The following is a 17,769-nucleotide window of genomic DNA, read 5'->3' as shown; positions in this document are numbered from 1 at the left end:
GAAGAGTGTGGAGCAGCTACAGGAGTCTGTATATACTGATATGTACTCATGTATACATTCCAATAATCTCCCCCTGGGATTACTGAAGTATTCTGATATACGAGGGGGGACTGAAAAGTTCATAGCCTGACTGAGTAAATTCAACCACTCCGATACTAACTGCATGGTATATGATTATATGTTGTATATGCAGTGGATGTGTATATGTTATATGTTGTATATGCAGTGGATGTGTATATGTTTATATGTTGTATATGCAGTGGATGTTGTATTAGTTATATGTTGTATATGCAGTGGATGTTGTATAGTTTATATGTTGTATATGCAGTGGATGTTGTATATGTTGTATATGCTGTGTATGTTGTATATGTTTATCTGTGGATATGCAGTGGATGTTGTATATGTTGTATATGCTGTGTCTGTTGTATATGTTGCAAATTTTTGTATATTTTTGTATATGTTGATATTTTGTATCATTGTGTATATTTGTATGTGTTTTGTACCTGTTGTGTATATTGTATCTGTTGTGTATATTTGTATGTTGTGTATGTGTTGTGTATATGTGTTGTATTTGTTGTGTATATTTGTATGTGTTGTACCTGTTGAGTATATTGTATGTGTTATATCTGTTGTGTATATTTGATCTGTGCGTATATTGTTCTGTTGTGTATATTTGTATGTGTTGTATCTGTTGTGTATATGTGTATGTGTTGTATGTGTTGTGTATTATGTGTATATTTGTATTATGTTGTATCTGTTGTGTATATTTGTATGTGTTGTGTGTTGTGTATATGTGATGTGTTGTATCTGTTGTGTATTTGTATGTGTTGTATCTGTTGTGTATGTGTTGTATGTGTTGTGATATTTGTATGCGTTGTATGTGTTGTGTATATTTGTATCTGTTGTATCTGTTGTGTATATGTGTATTTTGTATGTGTTGTGTATATGTGTGTGTTGTATGTGTTGTGTAATTTGATGTGTTGTATGTGTTGTGTAATGTGTATATGTTTTGTATGTGTGTATATGTGTTGTATGTTGTGTATATGTGTATGTGTTATATGTTTGTTTATTTGTATGGTTGTTTGTGTTGTGTACTTGTGTAGTGTTGTATGTGTTGTGTACTTGTGTAAGTGTTGTATGAGTTGTGTTGTGTATGTGTTGTATGAGTTGTGTACGTGTGTAAGTGTTGTATGTGTTGTGTACTTGTGTAAGTGTTGTATGAGTTGTGTACTTGTGTAAGTGTTGTACTTTGTGTATGTGTTGTATGAGTTGTGTACTTGTGTATGTGTTGTAGGAAGTTGTGTACTTGTGTAGTGTTGTATGGTTGGGTACTTGTGTATGCTGTTGTATGTGTGTACTTGTGTATGTGTTGTTATGTGTTGTGGTACTTGTCGTAAAGTGTGTTGTAGAGTTGTGTACTTGTGTATGTTTGTATGTGTTGTGTACCTTGTGTTAAGGTTGTATGTGTTGTGTACTTGTGTAAGTGTTGTATGTGTTGTGACTTTGTGTAAGTGTTGTATGTGTTGTGTACTTGTGTAAGTGTTGTATGAGTTGTGTACTTGTGTAAGTGTTGTATGAGTTGTGTACTTGTGTATGTGTTGTATGTGTTGTGTACTTGTGTATGTGTTGTATGTGTTGTGTACTTGTGTATGTGTTGTATGTGTTGTGTACTTTTGTATGTGTTTGTATGTGTTGTGTACAGTGTGACGCTGCAGGCTGAAGTATGACCAGAACACTTAAACTCTGGGGAATTTGAAGAACATTGATTCCAGTCCAGCTGTGGAAACTCATTTCACACATGATCAGAGCGGCTGGCGGCTCAAAGAACGCAATAAAAACACACACTGTAGAGGATCAAATACTGCACATGTAAAAAAATACTGTCAATAAACTAATGTTCTTTTATAAAAACACACACTGTAGTGGATCAAATACTGCACATGTAAAAAAATACTGTCAATAAACTAATGTTCTTTTATAAAAACACACACTGTAGTGGATCAAATACTGCACATGTAAAAAAATACTGTCAATAAACTAATGTTCTTTTATAAAAACATACACTGTAGTGCAGGGCTGTCAAACTCATGTTAGTTCAGTTCCACATTCAGCTAAATTTGATCTGAAGACGACTGAACCAGTAAAATAATAACAGAATAATATATAAATAATGTCAACTCCAAACTTTTATCTGTTTTAGAGCAAAAAAAGCAAATTTATATTATGAACAGGTTCACATCTACTAACTATCCTTTCAAAAGATGTGAACAACATGAACAAACTGACAAAAATCAGTGTAATTTGAACACTATTCTGCCTCAGTTTATCATTTCCACATGTACATTATAACTGACAGATCACAGTGGATCTACAAAACACAAAACATTTAATAACAGGCAGAATATTGTTAAAATTGTACTTAAGACATTTCAGGTGTTCATATTTGTTCAGGTTATTCACATTTTTGCGAAATATACTTTGTTTTAGTGTAAATACATGAAAATATTTACATTTACAAAGACAAACATTTGGAATTGTCATTATTTCTGTGTTATTTTCATAGTATTTGACTGGTCCTGTCCACTGGAGATTGAATGAGTCTGAATGTGGAACCTGAACTAAAGGGTTGTTCATATCTTCAGTGTAATTTTTGCATTTCACAAATTCATCCCAGGGCCAGATCGGACCTTTGGCGGGCCAGATTTGGCCCCCCGGGCCACATGTTTGACACCTGTGCTGTAGTGGATCAAATACTGCACATGTAAACAAAATACTGTCAATAAACTGATGTTCTTTTATAAAAACAGACACTGTAGTGCACAGGTGTCAAACATGTGCCCAGGGGCCAAATCCAGCCCACCAAGGGGTCCGATCTGGGCGGTGGATGAATTTGTGAAATGTGAAAATTACACTGAAGATATGAACAGTCAATGGTGTCAAAATCCTTTTAATTCATGTTCCACATACAGACAAATATCATCTCAAGTGGCTCAGTCTAGGTAAAATACTATCATAGTAGCCTAATAAATAATGACAACTGCAAATTTTCTTGTTTCAGTGTAAAAAAAAAAAAAAGTGAAATTACATGAAATGTTTACATCGACAAACCTTCCTTTTTCAAAAAATGGTGAATAACCTGAATAAATACGCACAATCAGAAATGTCTTAAGAGAATTAAGTGCAATTTTACCAATATTTTGCCTGTTAGTACACATTTGGTGTTTTTGTAATTGTAAAGTATGTTGTAATACACATGTGTACATGATCAACTGAGGCAGGGTATTGTTCAAATTGCACCTGTTTTCTTAAGACATTTCAAGTTGTCCATGTTATTCAGATTTTTAAGGAAACTTTATAGATGTAAACATTGACATCATTTATTTAATTTTACTTTTGTCACTATTATTATTTTACTGGTCCGGCCCACCTGAGATCTCATTGGGGTGAATGTGAAACCTGAACTAAAATGAGTTTGACAACCCCTGCTGTAGTGGATCAATACTGTCAATAAATGAATGTTCTTTTATAAAATTAGACCAATGGCCCTGGAGCTTAGCAGCCAAAGTCAAAGCTCTGGGAAATGTATCCAGATCCATTTATTCTGCCCAGTTCTGTGTATTTATTCTATTACAGAAATAGTCCATGTTCTGCTCATATTCAATCAGATCTGTAAAAAAATTCAAATTCACACTTGATATCATTGATACTGATTTATTGGATCAATCCACTTCCTATCTGTTATAATGGGATATAACAGATAGGATATAATAATAGTGCCTCCTGTTCATAATCCTGATGTCTTTTGGTTTATTTCTATTTCTATTTCTATTTCTATTTCTATTTCTATTTACATGTTTCTGTTTATATTTCAGTTGGGGGTGGGCACTTGTGTTTAAAAATACACTAGAAATGTACAGATTGTATGATGCATCCATGTTATGATGTTGAAAATCCACAAATGAAATTATTCACAAAAAAAAAAAAAAAAAGTCACACATGACAGAAAACACAAACACAACAGTCTTTGCCTATTGGACGCCCATGCACGCGCTTCCACAGGTTCGACCGCGACGCATCAGTCGCGGGGACTTACTTTGCGCAGACTTGGATGTTTCAGGTGGTAGTCGGAGCCACAGGTGGTAGTCGGAGCCACAGGTGTTGCGTCACAGCAGCAGCTCGTGGAGGTGGAGGTCTGGGCTCGAGCTCTGTTCCACTCACTTTGAATGTGCGCGAGGCTGCACCGTGGACTCCAACTCCCACAGACTGGACCTTATATAGAAGAGGAGGGAGGGGCTAGACCGGAAGAAAGGGGAGGGCTACACCGGAGGAAAGGGCGTGCGTGTGTGCGCGCGCGCGTGTGTGTGATGATGGCCGAATGCGTCAGATGCTGATGATGGAAGCATCACTGAGGAGACAGAGTGTCCGAGAGTGGACAGAGTGTCCGAGAGTGGACTGGACTGAGTGTCCGAGAGTGGACTGGACTGAGTGTCCGAGAGTGGACTGGACTGAGTGTCCAAGAGTGGACTGGACTGAGTGTCCAAGAGTGGACTGGACTGAGTGTCCGAGAGTGGACTGGACTGAGGAGACAGAGTGTCCGAGAGTGGACAGAGTGTCCGAGAGTGGACAGAGTGTCCGAGAGTGGACTGGACTGAGTGTCCGAGAGTGGACAGAGTGTCCGAGAGTGGACAGAGTGTCCGAGAGTGGACTGGACTGAGTGTCCGAGAGTGGGACAGAGTGTCCGAGAGTGGACAGAGTGTCCGAGAGTGGACTGGACTGAGTGTCCGAGAGTGGACAGAGTGTCCGAGAGTGGACTGGACTGAGTGTCCGAGAGTGGACTGGACTGAGTGTCCAAGAGTGGACTGGACTGAGTGTCCGAGAGTGGACTGGACTGAGGAGACAGAGTGTCCGAGAGTGGACAGAGTGTCCGAGAGTGGACTGGACTGAGTGTCCGAGAGTGGACTGGACTGAGTGTCCAAGAGTGGACTGGACTGAGTGTCCAAGAGTGGACTGGACTGAGTGTCCGAGAGTGGACTGGACTGAGGAGACAGAGTGTCCGAGAGTGGACAGAGTGTCCGAGAGTGGACAGAGTGTCCGAGAGTGGACTGGACTGAGTGTCCGAGAGTGGACAGAGTGTCCGAGAGTGGACAGAGTGTCCGAGAGTGGACTGGACTGAGTGTCCGAGAGTGGACAGAGTGTCCGAGAGTGGACAGAGTGTCCGAGAGTGGACTGGACTGAGTGTCCGAGAGTGGACTGGACTGAGTGTCCAAGAGTGGACTGGACTGAGTGTCCGAGAGTGGACTGGACTGAGGAGACAGAGTGTCCGAGAGTGGACAGAGTGTCCGAGAGTGGACAGAGTGTCCGAGAGTGGACTGGACTGAGTGTCCGAGAGTGGACTGGACTGAGTGTCCAAGAGTGGACTGGACTGAGTGTCCGAGAGTGGACTGGACTGAGGAGACAGAGTGTCCGAGAGTGGACAGAGTGTCCGAGAGTGGACAGAGTGTCCGAGAGTGGACTGGACTGAGTGTCCGAGAGTGGACAGAGTGTCCGAGAGTGGACTGGACTGAGTGTCCGAGAGTGGACTGGACTGAGGAGACAGAGTGTCCGAGAGTGGACTGGACTGAGTGTCCGAGAGTGGACTGGACTGAGGAGACAGAGTGTCCGAGAGTGGACTGGACTGAGTGTCCGAGAGTGGACTGGACAGAGTGTCCGAGAGTGGACTGGACAGAGTGTCCGAGAGTGGACTGGACTGAATGTCCGAGAGTGGACTGGACTGAGGAGACAGAGTGTCCGAGAGTGGACTGGACTGAGGAGACAGAGTGTCCCGAGAGTGGACCTGGACTGAGTGTCCGAGAGTGGACTGGACTGAGGATACAGAGTGTCTGAGAGTGGACTGGACTGAGGAGACAGAGTGTCCGAGAGTGGACTGGACTGAGGAGACAGAGTGTCCTGAAGAGTGACTGGACTGAGGAGACAGAGTGTCCGAGAGTGGACTGGCTGAGTGTCCGAGAGTGGACTGGACTGAGGACATGTAGGACCACACCTGGAGATGAACGGCACACCACAGGACAGGAGCTGAGGAACTTGACTACACACAGTCTGGACTTCTGACCGCAGGACAACTGACCACAGGACAACTGACCACAGGACAACTGACCAACTGTCCACAGGACAACTGACCAACTGAGAACTGACCACCTGAAAACTGACCACCTGAAAACTGATTTCCTGAAAACTGACCACCTGAAAACTGACCACCAGAAACTGACCTCCTGAAAACTGACCACCTGAAACCTAGTACATTTACACCTGAGAACAATAAAAACATCACCTTTCCTCATCTGCAAAAAATGGGCAAGTTAGAGGTTAAGGAAATAAATAACCCCTTAAAGACCCAAACATCCACCTTTAACCCTTACAGACCCAAACGTCCACCTTTAACCCTAAAGACCCAAACGTCCACCTTAAACCCTTAAAGACCCAAATGTCCACCTTTAACCCTTAAAGACCCAAACGTCCACCTTTAACCCTTACAGACCCAAATGTCCACCTTTAACCCATTAAGACCCAATGTCCACCTTTAACCCTTACAGACCTCAAATGTCCTCCTTTAACCCTTAAAGACCCAAACGTCCATCGTTAACCCTTACAGACCCAAACATCCACCTTTAACCCTTAAAGACCCAAAAGTCCACCTTTAACCCTTACAGACCCAAACTCCACCTTTAACCCTTACAGACCCAAACGTCCACCTTTAACCCTTACAGACCCAAACGTCCACCTTTAACCCTTAAAGACCCAATGTTCTCTTTAACCCTTAAAGACACAAACGTCCACCTTTAACCCTTAAAGACCCCAAACGTCCTCCTTTAACCATTAAAGACCAACGTCCTCCTTTACCCTTTAAACGACCCAACGATTCTCCTTTAACCCTTAAGACCAAACGTCCTCCTTTAACCCTTTTAAAGACCCAAACATCCTCCTTTAACCCTTCCAGACACCAAACGTCCACCCTTTACGCCCTTACAGACCCACCACGGCCACCTTTAACCCTTACAGACCCAAACGTCCACCGTTTAACCCTTAAAGACCCAAACGGTCCACCTTTAACCCTTACAGCCTCAAATGTCCTCCTTTAACCATTAAGACCCAAACGTCCATCGTTAACCCTTACAGACCAAACATCCACTTTTTACCCTTTTAAAGACCCAACGTTCCACCTTTAACCCCTTACAGACCCAAACGTCCACTCTTAACCCTTACAGACCCAAAGTCCACCTTTAACCCTTAAAGCACCCAATGTTCTCCTTTAACCTTAAAGACACAAAGTCCACCTTTAAACCCTTAAAGACCCCAAACGTCCTCCTTTAACCCTTTAAGACCCAACGTCCTCCTTAACCCTTAAAGACCCAAACGTTCTCCTTTAAACCCTTAAAGACACAAACGTCCACCTTTAACCCTTAAAGACCCAAACGTCCATCCTTTAACCCTTAAAGACCCAAACATCCTCCTTTAACCCTTAAGACCCAAACGTCCACCTTTAACCCTTACAGACCCAAACGTCACCTTTAACCTTAAAGACCCAAACGTCCTCCTTTAACCCTTAAAGACACAAACGTCCACCTTTAACCCTTAAAGACCCAAACGTCCTCCTTTAACCCTTAAAGCACAAACGTCCTCCTTTAACCCTTAAAGACCCAAACGTTCTCCTTTAACCCTTAAAGACACAAACGTCCACCTTTAACCCTTAAAGACCCAAACGTCCTCCTTTAACCCTTAAAGACCCAAACATCCTCCTTTAACCCTTACAGACCCAAACGTCCACCTTTAACCCTTACAGACCCAAACGTCCACCTTTAACCCTTAAAGACCCAAACATCCTCCTTTAACCCTTACAGACCCAAACGTCCACCTTTAACCCTTAAAGACCCAAACGTCCACCTTTAACCATTACAGACCCAAACGTCCTCCTTTAACCCTAAAGACCCAAACGTCCTCCTTTAACCCTTAAAGACCAAACGTCCACCTTTAACCCTTACAGACCCAAACGTCCTCCTTTAACCCTTAAAGACACAAACGTCCACCTTTAACCCTTAAAGACCAAAACGTCCTCCTTTAACCTTAAAGACCCAAACATCCTCCTTTAACCCTTAAAGACCCAAACTCCTCCTTTAACCTTAAAGGCCCAAACCTCCACCTTTAACCCTTAAAGACCCAAACGTCCTCCTTTAACCCTTAAGACACAAACGTCCACCTTTAACCTTACAGACCCAAATGTCCACCTTTAACCTTACAGACCCAAACGTCCTCCTTTAACCTTACAGACCCAAACGTCCTCCTTTAACCCTTACAGACCCAAACGTCCACCTTAACCCTTAACAGACCCAAACGTCTCCTTTAACCCTTAAAGACACAAACGTCCACCTTTACCCTTAAAGACACAAACGTCCTCCTTTAACCCTTAAAGACCCAAACATCCTCCTTAACCCTTAAAGACCCAAACGTCCTCCAACCCTTAAAGGCCCAAACCTCCACCTTTAACCCTTAAAGACCCAAACGTCCTCCTTTAACCCTTAAAGACACAAACGTCCCCTTTAACCCTTAAGGCCCAAACTCCACCTTTAACCCTTAAAGACCCAAACGTCCTCCTTAACCCTTAAGACCAAACGTCCACCTTTAACCCTTACAGACCAAACTCCTTTAACCCTTAAAGACACAAACGTCCCCTTAACCTTAAGACCCAAACGTCCTCCTTTAACCCTTAAAGACCCAAACGTCCACCTTTAACCCTTACAGACCCAAACGTCCTCCTTTAACCCTTAAAGCACCAAACGTCCACCTTTAACCCTTAAAGACCCAAACGTCCTCCTTAACCCTTAAAGACACAATCTCCTTTAACCCTTAAAGGCCCAAACCTCCTCCTTTAACCTTAAAGCCAAACCTCCACCTTGAACCCTAACGACACAAATGTCCACCTTTAACCTTACCGCCCCAACATCCTCCTTTGAACCCTTAAAGACCCAAACCGTTCCTCCTTGTAACCTTAAGACACAACGTCCCCCCTTAACCCTTACAGACCCAAACGTTCCACACTTTAACCCTTACAGGACCCAAACGTTTCCTCCTGTAACCCTTAAACGACACAACCGTCCACCTTTACCCTTAAGACCCCAAACGTCCTCCTTTAACCATTAAAGTACCCAAACGTCCTCCTTTAACCCTTAAAGACCCAACGTCCTCCTTTAAACCCTTAAAGGCCCAAAACCTCCACCTTTAACCCTTAAAGACCCAAACCTCCACCTTTAACCCTTAAAGACCCAAACCTCCACCTTTAACCCTTAAAGACCCAAACGTCCTCCTTTAACCCTTAAACACCCAAACGTTCTCCTTTAACCCTTAAAGACCCAAACGTCCTCCTTTAACCCTTAAAGACCCAAACGTCCTCCTTTAACCCTTAATAAACCCTTTAATTTCTCTGACATTTGCACATAGAAGGTCAGGACTTCCACACTATTAAGGACCTTTATGACCATGTTCTGAAGGTAATATTTACATTTAATGCATATATTAATAAAAATATGTGTAAACAGTGAAACCACTTGATGTAAATTTGTGTCATTTTAGCAAAAATACAGGTCAGAAAATCACAGAGACAGAAACAAATATGAACAAGTAGGAAAACAGTATTCATAGAATGTCCAGGTAAATCCTTGTGTTTGTGAGAAAACCATTTGACTTCTCCTTTGGTGTCTTCCATTAGGGGGCGCTGCAGTCCTCATACAGCCTGGATGTGGTTTTTAGTCAGACCCAGTAGGACCTTAAGACCAGTAAACTATGAACCTATAAACATTACAACTCTATTATTGTATTTTAAGAGTGAAAGAGTAAAATTACATGACAAAAATGTTTCCATCTAGAAACTGTTCTTTAAAAAATGTGAATAACATGAACAAGGTGAAACTTCTTACGAAAAAAAAACAGTGCAGTTTTAACAGTATTCTGTCATTTTATCATCTAAACATGTGCAAGACACAGAAGTGGATCTACAAACACACAATATGTTAAGTAAAAGGCTGAGTATCGTTAAAATTACACTTATTTCTCTTAATCCAGTGGTTCTCCAACTTTTTACAGTGGACTGTCCCTGAACAGACTTTTTACAGCGGAATACCCCCTGAAATAGACCTTTTCTTTTTTCTTTTTTCTTTTTTTTTTAACAGCGCAATACCCCCTGAAATAGACTTTTTACCATGGAGTACCCCCTGATATAGACTTTTTACAGTGGAGTACCCCTGAAATAGACTTTTTACAGTGGACTGCCCCTAAAATAGACTTTTTTACAGTGGACTACCCCTGAAATAGACTTTTTTATCCAAGTACCCACAACTCTCACTTCAGCATTTTTGATTGACAAATGTGTTCCTGTGCCAAAGGTGTCTGATTATATTTAGAAAACTTCCTAAACAAACAACATATATTTAACTGTAATATAAAAAAAAAATAACACATTGTCAAAGTAAATTTTGTGTAAAATATAAACTAAATGTGCCCTCTTTCATTGATCAGAAAAATAAATAAATTGGTCATTAATTAATAAATTAACCTTTCATCAACATAAAATAATTCCTTATCTACTCAAATAAACTCATTTTGAATCATATCAAATATAAATGTTCTTCAAATGTTTCCAAAGCTTCGATAAAACTGTTCGATGAATGTATTTATTATGTTGGATATTTCTGCTTTAATTCTCTGTATTTATTTTGTGTTCAGTACATGATGACTTATTGAATGGATTTTTATACAAACATTTCCAGTACCCCCTGGGCTTCTTCCAGTACCCCTGGGGTACAGGTACCCCCACTGTGGGAACCCCTGGTTAAACCCTGTAAAGCCTGAACCATTAAATCACTGACAGAAAATCCCAGTTCGTTCAAACTGGAGCCTTTACTGGTCCTTCTGAAACACCAAACAAATGTTTTTTCAAATATCAATTTTCATGTATGAGTCTCAATTTTGTGTCATATGTGATCCATCAGGTCTCAGTGCTCAAATATGATCATTTTTGAACAAACGATAACATAATAGAACACAGTCATGTCAAATAAATAGTTAAGTCCTTTTGTAAATGGTCCCAGTTCTTCCTCTTTAATGTCAGTCTTGTAGTGTCAGTAAAGGCCTCTGCTGAATGAACTCCTCCCCCTGGTGGAGTATCTGTGTATTACATGGATCTAATTGTTTGCATCAGGTTTTAAAAATCACACTGATCATGTAGATGGATTCAAAACTCATGTATCAAATACGATACATTTGGTGTTATAGGGTTAAGACATGTCAGATTTTTCATATTTGTTGAAGGATAGTTTGTAAATGTAAACGTTTTCATAGATTTTTTTTTTAACCCTAACCCAGTGGTTCCCAACCTTTTTTGGCTCGTGACCTTTTTTTTTTTTTTGCTAAAATTAATTTGTTTCTGATCATGTAATAGTTTGCTATACTATGTTGCAAATAAATGCTAATTCTAGAGCGCATTTAGCTTATATAATGTATATTGTTGTGAACAGAGGCAGTAAATCCAGGTGTAGATTACTGCACAGAGGGTGAATTTTATTTTCTTTGGTCAGGATCTGTCCAGTCAGTCCAGCTGTGATTTACAAGGAGGACAGTTAATAGTGAACAAACAAGAACTGAAACTATGAATTATGAAAGAGCTGCAGCATCTGAAACTGACCACAATGAACATTTGACACATAAACAGAATCACTGTGCTGCAGTTTCACACTCAGACTTTGTCATGTCTTTTATATATTGGGATTGTCTCTGTAAACTCACCATATATTTTTTATTAGTAAGTTATTTTTTTTATTTTATTGATTATTAGAAATTCCAGGTGACCCCATGTGGGGTCCAGACCTCAAGGTTGAAAACCACTGCCCTAACCCTAAAACACAACATTTGGCGTTGTCATCATTTATTGGTTCTTAGAATTGTATTTTAGTGGTCCGACTCACTTAAGATGGAACTGGTCTGGATGTGGAACCTGAACTAAAATGGTTTGAACGTCCTTAATTGTTAATATTATCTGTGTCATGTTTGCATTTCACAGATTCATCCCAGGGGCCAAAGTGGACCTTCTGACGGGCCGGTTTGGGCTCGTGGGCCGTATGTTTGACCCCCTGTCATGTCGTACAGGACGATAACGTAGATCCAAAGCCCTGCGCAGTCGTTCATTGGACAGGAGTGGTTTCAGTGTCCTCTGTGGACGGAGCAGTGACGCAGCGGCTCCAAAGCTTTGACGTAAAAGCATGTGTACGTACGTTGGAGTTTCACGCATGGTTTTGTCTCCATCCAGCTCCGCTCCCCTCCGTTCTCCATCCACCTCCTCCATGCGACTTAATGACATCAGTGTTTTGCTGCACGAATGAATAACTGCTCGTTTCTCCCCCTCCCCACAGTGGAGTCATGTCCATGTGTCAGCGATGGAAGCTTCCTAAACCTCACTGAAACACTGCTGTGGAGTGTTTTCTGACGGCGCATAGGAAAAACAAAAACACACCAGAATAAAGGCATAAGAAAATGTATTTTGTTTTCTGCACACTTTACTGTTCACTGGTCCGGCCATATTTCCATGACTGTGCTGAGGTTTGGGAAATACTTATAAAACATCATTACAATCACTTCCCATCCTGCAGAAAAGAACAATAAGGACTGTTCACAAGGCTCAGTACTTGGAACATACAAATCCACTTTTGAGGCAATCCAAACTACTGGAACTCACTGACCTCGTATCTGACCAAACAGCAACAATCATGTACAAGGCAACAAACAGACAATTACCAGAAAATTTCCAAAAAATTTTTAGAAATCCGGAGGGAGGTTATCAGTTAAGAGGGGAACTTAAGTTCCAAATCAAAAACAGGAAAACAACCTTGAACAGTTTTTGTTTATCTATTTCTGGTGTTAAGTTATGGAACATCTAAGTGAGGAACCAAGCAAAGTCCAAATATGAACCAGTTCAAGAAAATGTACAAAAATATTTTGTTTAGCAGGTATAATTGATAATTATCATTACTGACTATTGTCCTTTACTCATTGATATGGCATAAGGATTAGAGGCAGAGAAGCCTATGGGAATACAGTATATGTGTATATATGTAACAGTGTATATATGAATTTGTGCATGTATATGTATGTGTATGTGCATGGGTATGTATATGTGTGTATATGCATATATGTGTATGTATGTATGTGTATGTGTATGTATATGTGGGTGTGTATATGTATGCATGTGTACATTTATGTATGTATGTATGTATGTATGTATGTATGTATGTATGTATACATACATACGTACATACACTTACACTATATATCCAACAGTATTCCCTCTCCTGCTTTGACTCTCATATGAATGTCAGGTCCATCCCATTCCTAGTCTATGGGTTCAGTCTGACGTGGCTCCACCCTTTGCAGCTCTAACAGCTTCAGCTCTTCTGGGGAGGCTGTCCACAAGGTTTAGGAGTGTGTTCATGGGAATTTTGGACCGTTCTTCCAGAAGCGCATTTGTGAGGTCACACACTGATGTTGGACAGAAGGCCTGGCTCTCAGTCTGCGCTCTAATTCATCCAAAGGTGTTCTATGGGGTTGAGGTCAGGACTGTGTGCAGGCCAGTCCAGTTCATCCACACCAGACTCTGTCCTCCATGTCCAAATGGACCTTGCTTTGTGCACTGGTGCACAGTCATGTTGGAAGAGGAAGGGGCCGGCTCCAAACTGTTCCCACAAAGTTGGGAGCGTGGAATTGTCCCAAATGTCTTGTTCTGCTGAAGCATTCCCAGTTCCTTTCACTGGAACTAAGGGGCCCAGCCCAGCTCCTGAAAAACAACCCCACACCATAACCCCCCCTCCACCAAACTTTACACTCGGCACAATACGGTCCGATAAGTATCGTTCTCCTGGCGACCGCCAAACCCAGACCCGTCCATCAGATCACCAGATGGAGAAGTGTGATTGGTCAGTCCAGAGAAGGCTCCTCCTCTGCTCTACAGTCCAGTGGCGTCGTGCTTTACACCACTGCATCCACCGCTGTGCATTGCACTTGCTGATGTATGGCTTGGATGCAGCTGTTGCCACGGAAACCCATTCCATGAAGCTCTGTGCGCACTGTTCTGGAGCTAATCTGAAGGACACATGAAGTTTGGAGGTCTGTACCATTGACTCTGCAGACAGTCGTCCACCTCTTCACACTCTGCGCCTCAGCATCTGCTGACCCCGCTCCGTCAGTTTCCGTGGCCTACCACTGCGTGGCTGAGTTGCCGTCGTTCCCAAACACTTCCACTTTCTTCTAATCCAGCTGACAGCTGACTGTGGAATATTTAGGAGCCAGGAAGTTTCACCACTGGATTTGTTGCACAGGTGGCATCCTATCACAGTTCCACGCTGGAATTCACTGAGCTCCTGAGAGAGACCCATTCTGTCCCAAATGTTTGTAAAAGCAGTCTGCATGCCTAGGGCTGGATTTAATACACCTGTGGACATGGAAGGGACTGGAACAGCTGAGTCTGAGGATTGGGATGGGGGGGGCAAGACTTTGGGCAATATAGTGTAAATGCATATACACACATATACATACCCATGCACATACACTTACATATGCACAAATTCAGATGGGTCACCTCAGGTCTTGTTGTCTTTGGGCCTTAAGCGTCCATGTCTGAAACAGTAGCCCCTCCCCCAAAGGGGAGTGGTTAAAGGGACACAGGGTGAAAAGTGATAAACACTCTAAAACTAAACTAAGTACTGTAGATTATCTGGAATGAAACCAGACCCTTGGTCCTACCAGTAGACCTGCCCTCACAGAGCCATGGGTTCTGTTGGGATGGTCTGGTACCAGATCATGTGTGGGATCAGGGGTCCACAGCATCAGTGGTCTTATGGAAGAAGGAGGATTTGACATTGTGACTGTACACTGGACTGAAGCCCTGCAGGTCTTGGAGTCCAGGGCTGATGTGGTCTCTTCTGTTGTTCTGGTCATGGTCTTTCCGCTGGGTTCTGAACCAGTTGGAAACAGGGACCACATAAGAACACAAGTGTTCAGAGAACGCAAACCTCCGCCAAGCACCCCGAACGGTGTGCATGTGACTGTTTCTGTTTAAATCCAACAGTTTCCAGGTTGTTCCATACACAGAAACAGTTGAATCTGGTCCCAGTCATGTGTCTGTCCAATAGATTCAATTCACATCAATATTAGTTGAGTTCTAATTTTAAATGTGTGGGAAATGGATTTTCAGTGTTCAGTGTAAATGTCCACAGAGTCCACATTCCACAGTGGATGTGGACAATTTAGTTCCACATACAAGAGATTGTTCTAAGCTACAGGTGGATCCAACTGGAGGAGAATCAGAGTCGTTTGGAATTTTGATGAATTTTTGAAAATGTCTCAGTGATGACAGATGGAAAACTGTAGATGTTCTGACCTTGAACTTTGTCCTACTGGGACCAAAATGGACTGGGTTGGTCCCAGGGCCTAGGCCTATCTGTGGGGAAGATCTGGGAAAGATGGGTGGAAGAGTTTTACACTAAAGTTGCTAACAAACAAACAAACAAACAAACAAACAAACAAACAAACAAACAACAAACAAACACACAAACACACAAACACACAAAGCAAAGTGATCACAGTACCTCCAGGCAGAGGTAAAAATAAGAGCATGTCAGTACAAAGTCGTAAAATATTCAGTCCACACCATCTGTGAGTCATTTTGGAAAAAAAGATAATAATTGACTCCAAACAAACCAGTGCACTGATATCTATCCCATAATATCCAACTGTATTCTGACATTAGTCCTTCTTGTTTTGGATCCCAGACCCTGTTAGAACACAAACACCTGGACTCATCTGTCCACAGACTTTTGGACAGTTCTGATCTGAGGTTGACAGTATGTTACCACATTAAAACAGACCTTGTTGTCTGAGGGTCTGTTGTTTCCGTCGGTTTTGTCCAGACTGTTCCTAAACTAAAGCCCTGTGCAGAACTGGTGGGCTGTGGGACTCGTTCTTCCACATGAACGCAGACACTTCTTTGGCTAACTCAGGCTCATGTTTCCATTTCCTGGTTCATAGTAATCCACACCTCTGGTCCGGCTCTGATTACATGGACTGAAATGGAACCTGTTAGAGTATGTGTGCATCACATATCGGCATGACGACCAAGACGGACCTGAGCTCTGATATCTGCGCTATTTGACCAGTACACTGTAAAAACAAACAAACAAAACAAAACTTAAAAAAACGGTCAAAGCAGGGGTGCCAAAAAATACTGTAAAATAATGGAAAATAACCATCTCATAAGAATACGGTAATTTTCCATAATTAAAATATAGTTTTTGTCCCTAACTTTACATGAGATTTTTTTTTCTTTTTGGGGGGGGGACTTTTTAATGTTTAATAAATAATATTTACATGCATTAAAACAATCAAATTATATATACATATATATATATATATATATATATACATTCTCCCTCTGGTGGTGGTAAACTACACCTGTATCCACAGCTGTCCTGGGGCAGACTGACAGAAGCGTGGCTGACAATTTGTGCCTACGGCCCCCCCGACCACCACCAAACATTCACACACCAGTGTGAGTGACACTGGAGGCAAGGAGGGGGAAGTGTCTTGCCCAAGGACACAACGGACTGACAAGGATAGAGCGGGATTTGAACCACCAACCCTTCAGTTATTGGACAACCCACTCTACCCCCTGAGCCATGGCCACCCCCAATATATATATATTACATGTATTACAACAATCAAATAACCTATAAATATATATATATATAATTTTCAGTGAGACTCAGTTGTCCAATCCACTGATAAAAACTGTATTTGGACAGTTTATCAGTGCTTATACATGTTATACATTCACAAAAATACATTTATTCAATTATTTCTGTTGTGAAACCTCCTGTAATTACACAAGATATTTGTCAATTAACAAACAAGTCTGGTTCAACTGACAGAACTAATACTTCTGTTACTGTTAACTGTCAGTAATTTTATCTTGTTGTTTTGTTATTATTATTATTATTATTATTATTGTTGTTGTTGTTGTTGTTGTTATTTACATTATTAAACATTAAATTAATAGTTTAATCTCATAAACTGAAATATTTGTGAAATTATGATACATTTGCAAATGTATTTTAATGTATCTCTGTGAAAAAAAAAATCTTTAAAAAAAAAAGAAAATTTTATGGTTATTCTCAGTTACAGTTTTTTCGTGTTATTTTATATTTGACGTGTAAAATCACAGTCTGTTTTTGGCATTTCATTGATATTTTCCTGTATCTTAAAAATACAGGAAAAATCTGTAAAATAAACAGTGAAAATTCTGTTAAATTACAGATTTTTTTTTTTTTTTTTACAGTGTATAAGTCATATTCCTAAACAGGAACCCTCCACTCCTGTATCATAAATCCATTTGTCCTGCTCTCATTCCTCATTAAATCTGTCTTTTATTAACGCACACAGAAGCAGCTGTGTGTTTCAGACACACCGTCCACATGTCACAAACACTGTTCTCAGATTACTAAAGAAAAAAAAAATCATAGATATTCATTTCCACATTTGAATGTTGAATCTGATTATGTAAATGTAATCACTGGGCTGAACAGTGTCATATAGCATTTGAAATAAAACAATAAATAAAAAACACTGTGACGTGAATGGGGTTTGATTTTCCTGTTTGTATGAAGTGAATCTGAGGTTTAT

The sequence above is a fragment of the Sphaeramia orbicularis genome, chromosome 8, assembly GCF_902148855.1.
Source record: "Sphaeramia orbicularis chromosome 8, fSphaOr1.1, whole genome shotgun sequence".
NCBI lineage: Eukaryota > Metazoa > Chordata > Actinopteri > Kurtiformes > Apogonidae > Sphaeramia > Sphaeramia orbicularis.
The sequence above is the reverse complement of the archived record's forward strand: the minus strand, read 5'-3'. Positions refer to the sequence as shown.